The sequence below is a fragment of the Pyxicephalus adspersus genome, chromosome 4 (assembly GCF_032062135.1).
Source record: "Pyxicephalus adspersus chromosome 4, UCB_Pads_2.0, whole genome shotgun sequence".
Classification (NCBI taxonomy): Eukaryota; Metazoa; Chordata; class Amphibia; order Anura; family Pyxicephalidae; genus Pyxicephalus; species Pyxicephalus adspersus.
Window position 1 is genome coordinate 1,336,002 of NC_092861.1, and position 17,678 is coordinate 1,353,679.

General features: G+C 44.8%; 1 protein-coding gene and 2 non-coding genes across 3 annotated transcripts in view; 1 reads left to right on the forward strand and 2 right to left on the reverse strand.

Annotated features, from left to right (window-relative positions):
• LOC140329946 (uncharacterized) overlaps window positions 1-17,678 on the forward strand; it is a 55,307-nt gene that overhangs the window by 27,497 nt on the left and 10,132 nt on the right. The window lies entirely within an intron of this gene.
• Window positions 526-608, reverse strand: TRNAS-UGA (transfer RNA serine (anticodon UGA)). Its single transcript has one exon. It is a non-coding gene; the product is annotated as a tRNA-Ser (tRNA).
• On the reverse strand, window positions 2,394-2,476 carry TRNAL-UAA (transfer RNA leucine (anticodon UAA)). Its single transcript has one exon. It is a non-coding gene; the product is annotated as a tRNA-Leu (tRNA).

Here is a 17,678-nt window from a genome sequence, read left to right on the forward strand (position 1 = left end):
CTCAATTTTTGTGATTGGATCGTAAAGGAGGCAGGGGATAGAAAATGCATGAAAATTGCACCTGAATAGCAGGAGTGGGTCTCATCTCACCAGGATGTACATGATAAGTGTTACACACATTGCCTCAATAAGTTAGAAATGAAACAAGTCAGATATCATAATCACTGAGCCACGCTTAAGAACGTTACATCTACACCAGTAGTAGTGTTTGAACCCACGAGGGTATACAGCAATATTAACTTCTTGTATTCCTCCTTTTATATGAACAACATGAGTTCATTAAATACATCTCGGTCCCAGGAGCGGAGTTTCCAAACCATGTGAAAATATATTTATTGGGTCGTAATTGCAACATTCTTCTTAACCACTACTCCACTAATAAAGTGGTACAGTTGTCCTTGTCAGTGAGTCCAGCGTTAAAGCTATTGCCTTTATGATTCCACTTTTGCTTGGGCAACTTTCTCCGCTCCTGTTTTTTCTTTGTTACTAAAGCAAGATTGACGGACTTTTTTAACTAAGCACTTTTACCAGGAGTGGGGATCGAACCCACGGGCATGTATATCCATTGGTTCTCAAGTCCAACACCTTAACCACTCGGCCATCCTGATCGCTTTGGCTAGTTAGCTAGTTGGCTGTTTGGCTCTTTGAGTTTCTAGTCCACCCATGGGATTTTTTTTTTCATTTTTTTGTGTTGCCCTCTCTCATAACATCATAACTCCTCCCCACCGCTTTACAATATTTATCTTCCATTTACTGCTGAGCACTGCCATGCTGCTTCGCATCTCTGCAAAGTTTTCCTAACCTGCTGTGATTTCCCAGAAGAAGTGGTGTCTATATAATAAGCCTGTATACCAGGAGTGCCATTTAAACCCACATGGATTTTAATCCATTGGATCTTAAGTGCAACGCCTTAAACACTCAGCCATCCCAGTTTTCCTTAGACTTTGGTATCAGTACATTTATAATCTGGTCTACTAACAGCAGTCTTATGTGCAGTACAACCCAATGCTTTCCAGTTTTGGCGATCACACATCCGACACTTTCTGATAATGTTGAAGTATTACGAAACCCTTGAGCCTCAGCCAAATTCCTATTGGCTTATCTCTATGATAGACCGTCTCATCAGCCAACTGGAACGTGCTGGAGGTAGGATAGAGTGCGTGGCTTTAATCTTACATTCAATTCCTTAACTACTTGGCCATTCTAATTCACAGCTGTAGGCTGCCTATGATGCCCCCTATAGGCTATAGGAGAAACTGTTTTTGTAGATAGTAGATTGATGAATGATAGAGCTGTGGCCACCACTGTACTTCCCTTTGGAGGAGATAACATCAGCATGCCACTTGCTCATCCCCTCCCCATAGAATAGAACAGGATGGAGAGCACAGATTTGGCATTACCAGAAAGTACTGGAGTCTTAGCTACTGATAATGACCTGTAATTCAGGTGTGGTTTTAGATATACCAAACATTCCCATTTGCATGCTTTCACTTTCATTTTACAGCAATAGCTTGTATTTATTATGAAGATAAATTACTACTTGATACCAGGAGAGGGGTTCAAACCCACATGGGTATTCATCCATGGGAATTTAAGTCCAGCGCCTTGCCACTAGGCCATCCTGGTGCATACGTGGCCATCCTGGTGCTTACGTGGCCATCCTGGTGCATACATACAGCCTTGAAATGTAAACCTTTCCTAGTATATGTGCAGCCAAAAAGCACTGAACAACCCAGAATGCTCTTGAATGTACTGACATAAATAGTATGGCTGGCCTTCCCATCATCTAATCCGTGAGAATGTCTTATTGATCACTATGGTACTCTTATTGGGTTGAGATGAAAATGCTACCATGGCCAAAAAAGATAACATGCCCACCATACCTCCCATTTGAACCCATGAGGAGGTCTTGGCACACATATATGGTGGCTCCAGCATGAAGTCATTAACCCCCCTGGTGTTCTAAAAGGTAAAAGCACACATCGGAAATACTGCCACCTTGCTGTGGGGTGTGAAATAAAAGAAGCTGTGGAAATGTGTACACAGAGGCTAGAAAATGCAGTCACACATTTTTTGGGATCCGTACTTTAGGAGATTACAAGTACATGCAGATGGGCATGAGCACCCAGGGTGGCTGAGTGGGTAAGGTGTTGGATTTAAGATACAATGGATGTATATTTGCGTGGGTTTTAACATTACTCCTGGTATGAAGCTATAGCTTTTAAAACAAATCTTGGGCAGATAAGGCAAATTCTGGTATAGAGGAGGAGTCCAAATTTACAATCCAAAGGAAGTAGGGGTAAGAAATTGCTTGACTTCTATCTGTTCTCAGGATTTCAAAAGGCATAGGACCTCTTATATATAAGATTTCATCTTTATAAATTCCAATATAATACCAGGAGTGGGGTTCGAACCCACGCAGATATTCATCCATTGGATCTTAAGTCCAACGCCTTAACCACTCGGCCATCCTGGTAGATATGCAGCCAACAAGTAACAATATTACCCAGAATGTACTTGAATGTACTGACATATATAGTAAGGTCGGCCTTCCCATCATCTAGGCAATGAGAATGTCGTATTGGTCACTAATACACTCTTATTGGGTTGAGACGAAAATGTTACCATGGCCAATAAAGATAACATGCCCACCATACCACATCATTTAAACCCATGAGGATGTCTTGGTACACAAATATTGTAGCTCCAGCATAAAGTCATTAAATTAATTTGTCAAATTTTGTCTAAGGAGCTTGTCTTACCGGGGAGTTAAGATTTCATCTTTATAAGTTCCCCAGGAGTGGGGCTCAAAGCCACGCAGATATACATGCATCGGATCTTAAGTCCAACGCCTTAACCACTAGGCAATCCTGGACATTTAACCAACGTTTCATTCAGTCCCTTCAAGAATATACTTTCACGTTTTCTGCCACTCAAGTGTGCTAAGGAAAAAACACTCAAGTGTGCTAAGGAAAAAACACAGACTAATAAAACCTACTCCTTAACCACTGAGCCATCTTGAACAATTTGATAAAGGTTTCGAAGAATGCATTTACATTTATTTAGCAGAATAAGCTGTTTCAGGGGCAAATCACTAGGACATACATCTATTGGAAACTTAATCCAACAACTTACCCACTGAGCCATGCTGATCTATGACCATCCTAGGTATTTATTTATTTCTCTTTATAAATAATAATAATAATATAACTAATAATATCACTACTAATAATATATAATAATAATAATCTTGTCACATAAGTATGGGCTAACGACCCTACCACAAGGACCTCTGGCGGTGATTTATGGTCACTGTACAGTCCTGGAACAATTCTGTGCTGGGACACAGTGACTCCAGTGCACATAGGGAGGTATTTGGGCCCAGTTACTCAAAAGGACTCAAAATTTAAAATTGAAGACTGTGAAAAGATGGAAATCCTGGAGAAAGCAGGGAAGAGCTCATTGCAGCTCTGGAGAAGGGGGTGGGGTGGCTTGCTGGGTAAGTTGCCATAGTCTGCAAATATGCTATTCATACTTGCTTATTATGGAACAATAACTTAGGAATTTTTTTCCCTGGTTTAGTTCTCCTCTTTTTCTCCTGGCCATTTAAAGAAAAAACCTACTACCAGATGCTCATTCACATGCAAGAACACACGAGCATGGAACTTAAATCGCTCTCACGCATGCCAAACACGTCGAAAAGAGAGCACTTGAGCGTCAATGGGGTTTACGGATTCACACCTTGTCACTTACACATGAACATACATGTGAGTGAATGCTGGGACACGCTGACGTGCTGGTACCATGAACAATGGATTGGGTCTGGAAGCCTTGGAGTCCGTGGTTATGTCTGCAGAATACAAAGCTTGTCACAGATTCTGCAGCCAGGGAAGGATGTGAAAACATATGTTTCTGTTTGTTGGTAATTACGGCCCTGGCGGGTAGGGCCCTTAGTGACTCACGTTGCCAGTCCTAAAGCCCTTGGCTCGTCCTGAAGCCCAGACTCCCGGGGTCTGTGGCTGGGAACAGAAATTCTTCTTCTTGTGAGAACAGTAAAGCTGCAGATCCTGGTGACACTTACAATGCAATTACTTCTAACGAGAGGGATATTTACAAAGACTCCCACGTCAATAGCATGTCACTGCTTCTTTGTATTGTAAATGGTGAAATATCGAACGGAGACAGGTAGAGCTCTCATCAGCGATCACTAATAGCACCCTGGGGAACAAGGACCCTGGAGTGATCGCTGAGTGGTCTGCAAATGGCACATATAGGATTGGATGCTCCAGGCTTTTAAAGGAAAATGTGCTCAGGTAATGCAGAAGTTGGGGTGACGCTAAAATTTCCCCACGTTCCGTCAAAAAAGAATAAGGTGACAGATTGAATATTCAGCTCTTCTGGCTGTCGGTGCTCTTCTACGCTCCCTAATGCTCCCCTTATGTGGCCTGCATTGTGCATGGCCAACTGAGCCGGATCATCTATAATGGACCAATCGGCACAAGCCTAGGACACAAGGAATCCAAGGGCCCTGGTTACATAGCAAATGAGAGCTGTGCACTTCCCTGATATTTCAGGACTTGTAGGCAGTTGGTGTCTTATGGGACCGTACCAGCAATAGGGAGACTTTCTCTGTGTCTATAGCATTCTTTATCAATGTCAGTTGCAGGGATGGGTGTTGGGTTTGCCTTGTCTAGCACCCTATTCTGCAATGCTGGCCTATGTGAAAATGCTGCCTGCCTGGCTGGTATGCTTACCTGGTAAATAGGTAAGTCATTTGCAACCCCTATTTAATGTACAGCGCTTCACAATATGTTGGCGCTTCATAAATACTGTTTATTAGGTATAATAATGACAGTTCCATGACTTTTCTAGAGCTGCCCCGACTCTCTGGAATGGTCTCCTCGTCCTATTCGGCTTGCTCCTACTTTCTGCTAATTTATAACCCAACGCTTCCCCCTCACCTACCCGTCTTCTTCTGTCTCCTAAACCCTCACTACTCCCCACCATTCCATATCCCCCTCCTATTGTGTGATACTTCCCCCACCTCCTAGATTGTAAGCTCTTCGGGGCAGGGTCCTCTCCTCCTCCTGTGTCACTGTCTGTATCTGTCTGTCATTTGCAACCCCTATTAAATGTACAGCGCTGCGTAATATGTTGGTGCTATATAAATCCTGTTTAATAATTATAATAATGATGATTAGTTTAAATGCCTTGGACAGATGCTTATGTTATGTAGACAGTGCATATGTTTTTCATATTTGGGATTTAAATTATAGAAGCTAGAATATAGACAGGGAAACTTGAATTAAAATGTGACATTGGCTTTTATTGCTCAGTCTTCATTGTGTCCGAGAGCTGTGGCTGCCTTAAAGTTTTTTGTTTTTGACTTTTTTGGATAGTTGGGTGACCGGTCCCCCCCGATGCCTGCTGTGGTTTCTTCCACTGATCACCACCCCTACATTGTATCCTATGGTGGTGGGGGGACTGTGGAAGGAACCATTCCATGCAACGGGGGAGGCTGGGACCCAACACTCGTAGAATAAGTCATTGTTCTGATAAAGGATGAACATTGGTGGGACATGTGTTTGTAAACTCCCTTTCGGACCCTTTTTAATGATGCCATTGATCAGAACTGAATTTGGCTTCACCTTTAATTACTACAATGACAAAATAAATTTGTAAATGTGAAATTTCATATAAATCCCTGCTAAACGTTGTGCACAATATGGATAACTTGCTGTGAAAAGATTCTCTCCTGTGAACACTTCCTCTATATTTGGAAGAATAATACGACAATTCCACATGGACCGGCCTGAAACAATAATGCCAAATGAATTGAAAGGTTCATATTTTTACCATAGGCTTGGAAAAGAACGATTGCTTGTCCTCTGGGGCAGACTCATCAAGGGGTTGTTTTCCCGTGAACAGAAATATGAAGAGATCGGAATTTACCATCCCATCCGTACAATAATAAAAGTGATTGAATTAGCAAAAAAAGTAGATGGTAGAAAAATAAAATAAATAGGGGGACCTGACATAGCGACCTGCACCTAATGGGTTACTAATGGGCAAATATTGGTTACATGACCCTGATATGTTAAAGGGAATTAGCTTTCACATAGAGTAATAAAAGGCAGAAATTACATTTCCTGCAGAATATTCTGCCTTAGGCTCTTAGTGCTGGCCATGTGAGCAATATCTAAGTTGTTTGATCACAAGGGCGCTACAAATGGAAAAAATCAGACAAATTCAGCTCCAACCTGCATAGAAAATGGAAAGAAATTCACAGAGCTGCATTGTTTTATTGAAGGAATAAAAGTATTTTTTGCATGGTTATGTTCCAGTTTTTGGGCTGCATGCAGCATCAGCCATTGGCTGCTCAATCCTTTGCATAGTATTTAATTTATAGCAAATTCTATATATATGTATTCCAGGAAAAGAAGCTGAAACTATATGGGGAGGGGTATCTCATAGCTCATATCCCAAAGATCTAAAAGAAGCATTTGTCAGGTTCCATCTATTAGGAAAAGGAAACCTTTCATGCTACATTTTGGCCGTACGCTTTAGTTGTCCTCCCTGATTGTCTCCAGCAATCCCATTTCCTAATATCACCTGCAATCACGGTCTGTGCTGGGTATTTCATGCGATTCTGGCTCCTATTGGAACAGAGAATCACAATCATCAAGGCCATTACTGTTCTATAGAAGGCTGGATGAATGCTGCAGGGCTATAGATGATGGAAGGTGTGGAGACCTTGATGGTAAGAGCTCCCGGAGCGTGTATTAGGCGCCATTATACTGGAACATTCTATAGAACATAATGTCCTCCTAATGCACAGAGGAGGGGGCTGCATGGTGCACAGGAATGTGGAGATATGAAGGTACACCATGAGGGCTAACATCTGACCTGTGCACCTGTATGAGATTGTTGGAGATCCCAAATATAGAAATTCAACCTTTTTTTGAGTAAATGTTTGCCAAAATAGCCAAGAGAGAGGTCAAGATGTAGTTACCCAGTGTAGAACCCCAGGGTTCCATGGAACCTTAGTCACTGGAGAAAAGATTTGTTCCAAACTGGCCATTTAGGGTGGACATCCACATCAATCATATCCTGGACCATCAACTATTCTAGAGAAACTCTAATCTTAAGTCTATAGACCCAACACTACATTGGCATATTACCATCACTCAGCCAACGGGTCCTTGAGGGATACAGTTACCCCTTGGCTCTTGCAGAGTCCCAGTCTATTTAATCAGCTCTTAGATATGGATTTCCTTGAAGAACCCTTCCCATATCTTCTTTTAGGAGCCCCTCTGGAATGTTTGGTGGCCCAGGATAGAAGTGAATGTCTACACTGTATGGCCAGAGTGGAACAACCCTTTACTCCATTGTTTCTCAGCTATGGTTTCATGGAAACATAAGGTTTTTCTTTACTGGGGTTCTTGATAAATGCTCAATTTGCTCCTCTCTGGTCAGTTTAGGTGACACCAATGATGATTTTGGCTATCTGTAAGGGTGACATTGTTCCTTTTGGCCAGCGATGTAAGAGGTATTGTTCCCATAGACCACCACACTAATGTACTGTGACCTGTGAATATAGTAATTATAGCCGGGGTTCTCCATGACCTGAAAGTTGTTTGAAGGGTTCCCCAGGTTGAAAAGGTCAAGAAAGGCTGATTTAGATGGTGAAGATGTAGTCACCCAGTGGAGACCCTTTGAATTCAAAGTGAAGTCCACAGACCCAAACTCTACTTTGGCGCATTACCATAAGTCAGCCAACCTGTCCAGGAGGAATAGTCACCCCTTGGCTCTTGCAGAGTCTCAGCTTACCTAGTCAACTCCTAGATATGGATTTACTTCAAGTAGCAGAACCTTCCTTGAATCTTCTTCATGGAGCCCCTCTAGAATAGTTGGTGGCCCAGAATTGGAGTAAATGTCCACACCATGTACCAGTTTGGAAAAACTCTTTGGAACAATTGAACCCAATTTTGTACTAATTCAAGTCACTGTAAACAAGGATGAGGTGCTTCTCCGGAGGTAATCACAGAAGCTGTAGGTCCATGGCTACAAAGGAGAAGCTCCACTTCTTGGGGAGCACGACACGGGGCCACAATCCGCCAGGTGAGGTACCAGTCCAACACATTCTTATATTCAAGGTTAACAGAAACCTGCATTCATTAACCCAAATCTGCGAAGGGTCCTGCAATACCCATGTCACCTCCTGTCCAGGGGCTACCCCTAAGCTGCAGGCAGGAGGAATCATGTTCTCAGTCTCCCCCCCCCCCCCCCCCCGTAATCTGACTTCAACATTACAACTTTGCAGCATAAAGAGCTGATCTGATCATTTGAGGTACTACACAGATAATGGGATATACACAATTGTGCCATTCCTGTTGCCTAAACATAAATGATGAAGGCTGTGTCATGCTGTGATCCCTATGGGAGGCAATAAATACCCAACACGTTACTTAGCATGCTGCAACACATAAAAGGTCCATGGTAATGGCTTGAAATGCTGTATTGCACCATGTATCACTTTGCATTATAATTTACATCTGGAGCAGATTGCTGCATACATGTAGAAGGTTACAAACAAGACGCCTATTACAAGGAATTAAAGTGCCATTGACAGCTCGAGTGATAAATAAAACAAGGAATCAATGGCGGTGCTGGATTGGTCCCCTGGGCCTCCAGGACACATGGACTCCGATGTGTTACTCAATGCACAATGGACGTGTTAACCAGAATTTTACATCGTTCAATTACTCCTCATTCCCAGCCAGTGTTAGGGGGAGGCCAATGGGGGTATTAAAGCTATGCAAATTGTGCAAGCCGGAGAGGTTCCTTGACCTTGGCCCATTGATCTGCTAATTCTGATGGACTAATGGCAAGAAATATTTATTTAATTGCGCGGTGGGAAATGTTTTTGCTTTCATTGTAATTGTCAGATTGGAGCTGCTGCTGCTGTAATGCCGTCTGATCTCATTACGGATACATTAGGAAGTGTTTACTAAAAAAGGCCAAGAGCTGGGGCCACAAACCGCTAACCGTGCACTGATCCGTCTCCATTTCCTAGACCAGGGGGGGCTGGATAAGCCAGGGGGGAGCACGGATATAGAAGTCATTCCAGGCCAGGATGATTATCGATTCATAAATTGCAAATTCCCAATAGGGATCGACAAAAAAGGTCAATTTATGACCTGAAAATGAACCGGGACAGCAGGAGGGCCACTGACCTCCAGGACCTGCTAAATACAATTAAATTCATATATTGACCTGGTGTTACTTGCCCATGAATTTGTAAGCAGCAGCATGACCTGACTTTTCCTTTATTGCATTTAGAGTATAAGTTTGGTCCTGGCCTCACCGGTGATTGGGCAGAGAAGGAGCTGCAGATTTCTAATCAGTCATCCTTCTGCTCTCTCCCTGGCCAAAGCATCTACATATGATGGATTGTATTACTGCCCCTCATGGCAATAGGATGATTGGGGTAATTACCCAATGTAATGAGTGTATTTGCATATCTGGTGGGGTTTAGTTACAGACAATGCTTTTCCCCATCTACAACTCCCTACAACCATCCAATTACCCATTCACCAGTCTTAGTACACTCCTCTATTATATTCACCTCCAGTCTCCTATTCCTCAGATGCTGCAGGCTTCAGAGGACCCCATTGCTGGACAGCCAATCGGAAGTGTCCACATCACCTAGACAATGACCTGGGCACCAGAAGAGGGCAGCACTGCAAAGGAGAGGTCCCAGGACTGGGAATGTCATGTGACCAGAGATCATTTGGAATATTAAAAAAAAATTGAACCTAGAGGTGGATTAAGGGAGGTGAGGTCCTGAATTTGGCTTAAACCTGCCCAGCTGCAAATAACTACATCCCTTTTATTTTTCTGGCCTATGATCACCCCATACAATAAAATTAAAGGAAATGTGGGGAGGACGATTGGTTTTAAAAAGATCTAAAGAACATTCCGACGCGTTTCAGCTCCTCACGCCTCTTTCTTCGGGGTCACAGCACAGATGATTGGTCCAGCATTGTCACATGACTAATTTCTTGTATAAAATGAGAATGAGCAGCTGTGTAGACCAATGGGGTCATTGTCCTTTGTGCCGCCCAAGCCTATGGAAGAACTCTCATGGACGGCAATGCCAGCATACATTCACCAGACGGGTGAACACAACTAGATTGCCATTGATTGTAGAATATGGTCCCATGTATCAAAAACAAACCCATGAAAAAAGCATTGGCGCAGCGTGTTTCATGTTTTTAGTAACAGTAATTACCGAATTGTTGAACTTATTAACATAAATAATCAGCTGGCGTAAATGAAGGGAATTTCTCTTAGATAATAAAAAGTTTACATTGATTGAATCTTTTTCAAGGAACAAAATAATCTTCCCGGTAATAGATCTCCCTGATTTCATTTCTGATGTTTATATTTATAGCGATATTAATAATTGCGATGTCACGGAACGTCTCCCGGCTAATTAGTCCTTTGATTAGTTTGCCATTTCTGGAATTAAAAATAGTTTTATGGTGGGGGAGGGGAGATTTAAAGGGCAATTCCAGATGATGCGTATCATAGCCAAGGGGCAGAAACAAGTCAATGGAAGGGAATGAAGGATGTAGAGGAGATGTAACCATTCCAATGTTCCAGTCCCCCTATATAAGGCTGAAGGGTCATTCAGTCATCATAAAGGGGGCCCCCAGGGAGGGTTAGGTTTTGTGCTTTGGGCCCCCAGGTTATCTCCACTGGTGATGGACATCTAACAACAGGCAAGGAAAAAATCCAAATAGTCAGAAAGCACTGCAATCAGCGGAGGTCGGGGCAGGAGGGGTTCTGGGAGAGCTGTAATATAGGTGAGAGGGGGTAACACAAGTCCTAGGTCAGGGCAGGGGGTATTCTGGGACTTTATGGCACATGGCAGGATCAAGAAACCCAAAACGATCAAAAACAATTATTAGGGGATGATTTAGTTAGAAGGAGTGAAAGTGAAATGTATTTATTGTTGTCTGTCTGTGGTGGAGTATTCTGTACAAAACAGCAGGGGGCGCAGCCAACAGCAAGTGCATCCCGCTGGGGTAGAATGAAGGCTGCTGGGAGATGATGGAGTATCAACTGAAATGGGTCCAGGGGCAATCAGTGTACTGGTGATGATCATCATTTACCTGGGGCGGAAATGGAACCAGGGAGCATTATGGGAAGAAGACAGGTTGGGAGAGGCAGCAGGGTGCATTATGGGAAGAAGGCAGGTTGGGAGAGGCAGCAGGGGGCATTATGGGAAGAAGGCAGGCTGGGGAGGCAGCAGGGGGCATTATGGGAAGAAGGGGGGGCAGCAGGGTGCATTATGGGAAAAAGGTCGGCCGGGGGGTCAGCAGGGTGCATTATGGGAAGAAGTCAGGCCGGGGGGTCAGCAGGGTGCATTATGGGAAGAAGGCAGGCTGGGGGGCAGCAGGGGGCATTTTGGGAAAAAGTTAGGCTCATGGAGGCAGTGTGACTTAATAAATTTTCTGCTGACATCTTGGTGCCGGATACCACAGGGCACCTTCAGAGATCTTATGAAGTCCATGCTCGGGGGTGGGGGGCACAAGGGGCACCTACTTATTATTTATCACACTTTCAGTGCTTCTTACCAGCACACCAGTAGGCCGGACATACTTGAAGCTTCTCTTTTATTTGAAGCCAATGCTAAATACATTTTTATTGCAGCCCTCTCATCTGATTTTCTCTTTTTTCATGAAGTGGCTCACATTGCCGGAATTCATGGCAGTATTGATTCAGAGGAGACAGCTGAGGCCTCCGGAATGTATTCACCGGCATTGTGCGCGGACGTTCCCGGCTCTTCTGCTTCTTGCATATTAAGTGGGATAATGAATAGCATTCACATAATCAGGGCTGGCACTGGCAGGGGAGGAATCAGCACAGGAAACCCTAACAATGGCAACGCTGTGAAACAATTAATGAGAAGCCATTCCACACCTGACCCGAGTTTATTATTAATGGCTGCCATCAAAGCAGCTTTCTCTATATTGTCACACCTAGGACTGTCCCATGGGACGGCGCCGAGACAAATCCAATCCTGGGGGGAACATGCGCACATTCCGGCACTTGGAAAGGATTTGTGGCTCATCCTCGGAAAGCCACTCCGACCTTTACTGAAAGCAGATGTAAACCCAAACTGACTGATAAATGGTTTGCTAAAGCCCTGTGTATTATAAACAAAGCTCCTTGGACATTCCATGTGCATTTATTGGCCGTTTGTGGCCCCATCAGCAGACCACGTGAAGGGATGACAACCCTGAAGCACAACTGGAAGGCTGAGTTATATTACTGAAAGCCTAACACTTTAAAAGAAGAATATGGCTTGGCTTTAGAAATGCATTTGAACAGCAAACACAGCGTTTAAAAAGTGATTTCCCAATGGACTCCAATGCATCGCAAAATTTTGCCAAAATTTTCTCAATTTTTGCTGAAATTTTGGCATAGTAAAATTTCTTAGGTATATGACCCCTCATCTTGCAGTTCTAATGTAAGATTGGGCTCCAGCTAATAACTCATGCTTTGCAGGCACTAGAGTATAACTCCATCAATCAGCAGCAGTTTGTATAGTGCGTGGTCATGGCGGAGTGCCTTTTGTTCGGTGTGTATATCACATTTTCAGATGTTCCTAATTTGGAAAATAATGACCTTCTAACATCAGATAGAACATGTTTCTGGCCGGGGAATTAATGACTCTCACATCTGCTTTGATCTTTTCCAGAATTTTCCTTTTATCTCCCAGAATGCTTTGCTCCGTCTATCAGCATGGTCAAGCCTGCACTTTAAAGCAGACCTTCGCAGCGCTGCTGAGCGGCATCAATTAACGTTTTCCATGTCGGAGATCATCTTTGGTGATTAGGATTCTGTTTTTTTCTCAGGCAGAACGTCCTTGTCTTTCTGTGATTCAGCTGTCAGTCATGTTGTTCCAGTTAACTCCTTCCGGATGCACAAATGCGGAATGATGATCAGAGGATAAGAAGTGAAAAAAAAAAACATTGGAGCTTCTGCTGTCTAGTAAAAGCTCAATGATGGCCAATATACCGGTATATATGGGATATGTGCCAAAAAGCCCTCTCTCCATGGTCAATCTCTCCATGGTCAATCCCCATAGCCTTTCTCAAGCTTTTTACCATGTGGGAACCCTTGAAATAATTATCATGTCTCAGGGAGCCCCTGCCAATGTTTATGATATGCCCAGTTGATCGTACATTAGCCTTGTGGTCAATGAGATAAATGGCTCTTACATTGCTGGCCAGAGGGAAGGAATGTCAACCTTACAGATATCTAACTAGATCATTGGTGTTATTGGTAAGTGACCCGAGAGGCTCAAACTGCACATGGAACACCCAACAACCCTTGGAAGAACCCTGGTTGAAAAACACTTCACAGCTCGTAGACTGAAACACCAACACCAGATGTCTATTAAACACCATCTGTGTCTACAAAAACCACCATCATCTGAAGTCATCTGAAGCTCCAGCTATGCTCCTCATGCTTGGTTATTTCATCCATTCCCTCTGCTCTACATCCCAAGACCATTGTTTTATGAAACTCAAAGTTCCAGTCCACTGATTGCCGTATTGAATGCACTTTTTACTAATGGAAAGTTTTGGTTGTAGTACCATGGTTTGAACATTCTTGCTGAGGAATTGATAAAGAGGGGTGAAGCCTCTTAAGCTACCAACCAGCACCAAGGATGGTAAGAAGAAGAAGCCATGAAGGACGTCTGAGCCCATTTTAAAGATTGGGACACTGAGGTCAACCCTTCCACTTCAGTCCAGAAAGCATTGCATAATAGGAATACCCAACCAACATGGACCCTTGATCTAGGTGAAGATGTCCCCCAAGGTGAAGATGTTCTCCTAGATGAAGATGTGAGTGAAGATGTCCCACTGGGTGAAGTTCCCCTCCAAGATGAAGATGTCCCGCAAAGTGAAGATGTCCCACAAGGTGAAGATGTCCCCCAAGGTGAAGATGTCCCCCAAGGTGAAGATGTCCCCCCCAGGTAAAGATGTCCCCCAATCTGAAGATGTTCCCCAAAGTGAAGATGTCCCCCTAGGTGAAGATGTCCCCCTAGCTGAAGATGTCTCCCCAGGTGAAGATGTCCTCCTGTGTGAAGATGTCCCCCCCAGATGAAGATGTCCCCCAAAGGTAAAATGTCCTGCTAGGTGAAGATGTCCTCCTAGGTAAGGATGTTCCCCAGGGTAAAGATGTCACCCAGATGAAGATGCCCCCCTTGGTGAAGATGCCCCCCTTGGTTAAGATGTGCTCTAGATGAAATCCATCTCTACCTGCCTGTGCTGATGGGGGAGGCTTGCATATCTGCACATACTGTAGGCCAGCACAAGGTACAGAAAAGGCAGTCTGTCCTCCATCCTTTTATCAGCTTCTTCATCTGCAAGAGAATGAAGGAGTTACGGAAAGCTTATTGGGGTTAACAAGGTTAATAGAGGGCTAAAATTATGTTTAGAAACCTGTCAGCACTCCTGATACAGAGAGGATGGTTGTCACGCTCCACTGACTGCACAGGAGTCTCTCTGCCGCTGTAATCTGCATGGATGTCTGTTTGACTTGGTCCTGCACTATGCAAGAGTTGGCCAGGGTAATGTGAAGGCAGTGGGGGCCCCTGGTCAAGTGGTGTCCCATCGCTCCCAGCATAGAACCTATTCCTTAGACCAGTGGTATGATGATGTTCTACCTTGTCTAGATGTTTCCAGGGCCTAACCCCTTCCTGCATGGTACCTAAACGTAACCCCTTCCTGCATGGTACCTAAACGTAACCCCTTCCTGCATGGTACCTACACGTAATCCCTTCCTGCTGCTTTACCGTAATCCCATCTCTAGTTCCTAAACTCAACCACCCACCATATAGTGTCCTACTTTAACTTGTCTCCCTAGAACATTACAATAACCCCCTCCATAGTCCCTAACCTTAAATCTGCCCCTAATGGCTAACCTCAACCCAATTCCCTGGTGTCCAAACTTCACTAGTGCCTAACCCCAATTTGCCTTCCTAGTTTCTAACCTTAATCTGCCTTTCTAGTGCTAACCCCCTCCCTAGTGTCTAACTTTTACCCCCCCTCTAGTGCCTACCTTTTATTTGCCCCCTAATGTCTAACTATAAGCCCTTGTAGTGCCTAACCTTAACCTTTCCTTGATTCCCAATCACCCTTAGTGCCTACCCTTAATGTATATCTCTCTGCCTAGTTCCTAACCATAACCCCCTTTGGTAGTACCTAACCTGTACCCCCTTACCCCAGTTCCAGACCTAATGCCTAACCTTTACCCCTTACCCTAGTGCCTAACCTTTACCCCCCACCCTAGTGCCTGACTTTTACCCCCCACCCTAGTGCCTGACCTTTACCCCCTTACCCTGGTGCCTAACCTTTACCCCCCCACCCTAGTGCCTGACGTTTACCCTCCTACCCTAGTGCCTAACCTTTACCCCCTTACCCTAGAGCCTGACCTTTACCCCCTTACCCTAGAGCCTGACCTTTACCCCCTTACCCTAGTGCCTGACCTTTAACCCCCTACCCTGGTGACTAACCTTTACCCACTTACCCTAGTGCCTAACCTATACCCCCTTATCCTAGTGCCTAACCTTTACCCCTTACCCTAGTGCCTAACCTTTACCCCCCACCCTAGTGCCTGACCTTTACCCCCTTACCCTGGTGCCTAACCTTTACCCCCCACCCTAGTGCCTGACCTTTACCCCCTTACCCTGGTGCCTAACCTTTACCCCCCACCCCAGTGCCTGACGTTTACCCCCCTACCCTAGTGCCTAACCTTTACCCCCTTACCCTAGAGCCTGACCTTTAACCCCCTACCCTGGTGCCTAACCTTTACCCCTTACCCTAGTGCCTAACCTTTACCCCCCACCCTAGTGCCTGACTTTTACACCCCACCCTAGTGCCTGACCTTTACCCCCTTACCCTAGTGCCTAACCTTTACCCCCCACCCTAGTGCCTGACCTTTACCCCCCTACCCTAGTGCCTAACCTTTACCCTAGTGCCTAACCTTTACCCCCCACCCTAGTGCCTGACATTTACCCCCTTACACTAGTGCCTGATCTTTACCCCCTTACCCTAATCCCTGACATTTACCCCCTTACCCTAGTGCCTGACCTTTACCCCCTTACCCTAGTACCTAACCTTTACCCCCCACCCTAGTGCCTGACTTTTACCCCCTTACACTAGTGCCTGACCTTTACCCCCTTACCCTAATCCCAGACATTTACCCCTTTACCCTAGTGCCTGACCTTTACCCCCTTACCCTGGTGCCTAACCTTTACCCCCTTACCCTAGTACCTAACCTTTACCCCCCACCCTAGTGCCTGACTTTTACCCCCTTACACTAGTGCCTGACTATTACCCCCTTACCCCAGTCCCACATATTTACCCCCTTACCTTAGTGCCTGACCTTTACCCCCTTACCCTGGCGCCTAACCTTGAGCAGACTCTAACCTACCCAAGCCCTATCCCCCAGCACTAACCCCCCAGTTTGATTGGTAGGATCCTATGGCGGAGCTCTGAACCTACACCTATGTACACCTTGTAGTAAATGATATGCATGGATTATTATCAAGCTCTTTATTTTGTTTCCGGCACCAACATATGCCAGGTATGGCGGCACATGAAGTATCGGTGGTAATAGACATCAGCTTTGCATAGAGAATGTCAGCTCACTTATTAATAGCAGCACGCTGATTGCTCTGTTCTGTTAAGTGATCCATTAGGGTACAGAGCCAAAATTGTTCTTTATTCCCCCAGGGACGCTTCTCCTGAGCAGCACATCCTGTTCTCTATCATTCACAGGGCTTAATGATCTAAATGCGCCTTTTGTCATCTATCTCTGTAGGTGACACCGTCTATCCAATGTGTCTATCCATGCGTTTATGCAGCTCACAGTATTCCAGGGTGTGGGGTCCCCCTTGTATTAAAGAGAAAGCATTTTAAAATAAATTCCACCAAAACAGTCTTTGGAAAACAGCCACTGCATGAGTAGAAAAGCCTTCGCCGCCAGCATTGTGCAGCATGCTCCTTGCACTGCAGAATACCTGATTGGCTCTTTGTGTTGCCCCTCCCTCTAGGAACCGCAGGAAGCGGTAATTACACTTAAAATAACTATTTTACGATGGACTAAATTATGTGAAGAACTAAAATACATCTCACGCCTCTTCCCCTTTAAGCCTGCAGTACATTTGTGTCTGTTGGAGGCCGTCAGTTATTTTTATGATGCAGTTCACACTTTGCTGCGCTCATCGCTTCCTCCGGCTCTTTGTGCTGAGTTCCTCGTCTTTGCTCCACTTTCAGGCGGATGATTTGTCCCAGTGGGAATACCTTCCATGAACCTTCACATGCTCACCGTGCGCTGCTACTGCTTATGTAAGAGCCATGTATAGGTGGAGGAAGAGCGGCATAACTTCATGCTTGGTGCACCGCCATTTCCCTGGTGACCCCTCCATACGCTGCACTCTTCCATCATCTTCTGGGTCTCTTTATCATTCTGTCCAACCAAAGCTCTCCATTCCCAGTGTCCTCTCTTCTGTGTCACCCACACCCGTGTCCTCTCTTCTGTGTCACCTACACCCGTGTCCTCTCTTCTGTGTCACCCACACCCGTGTCCTC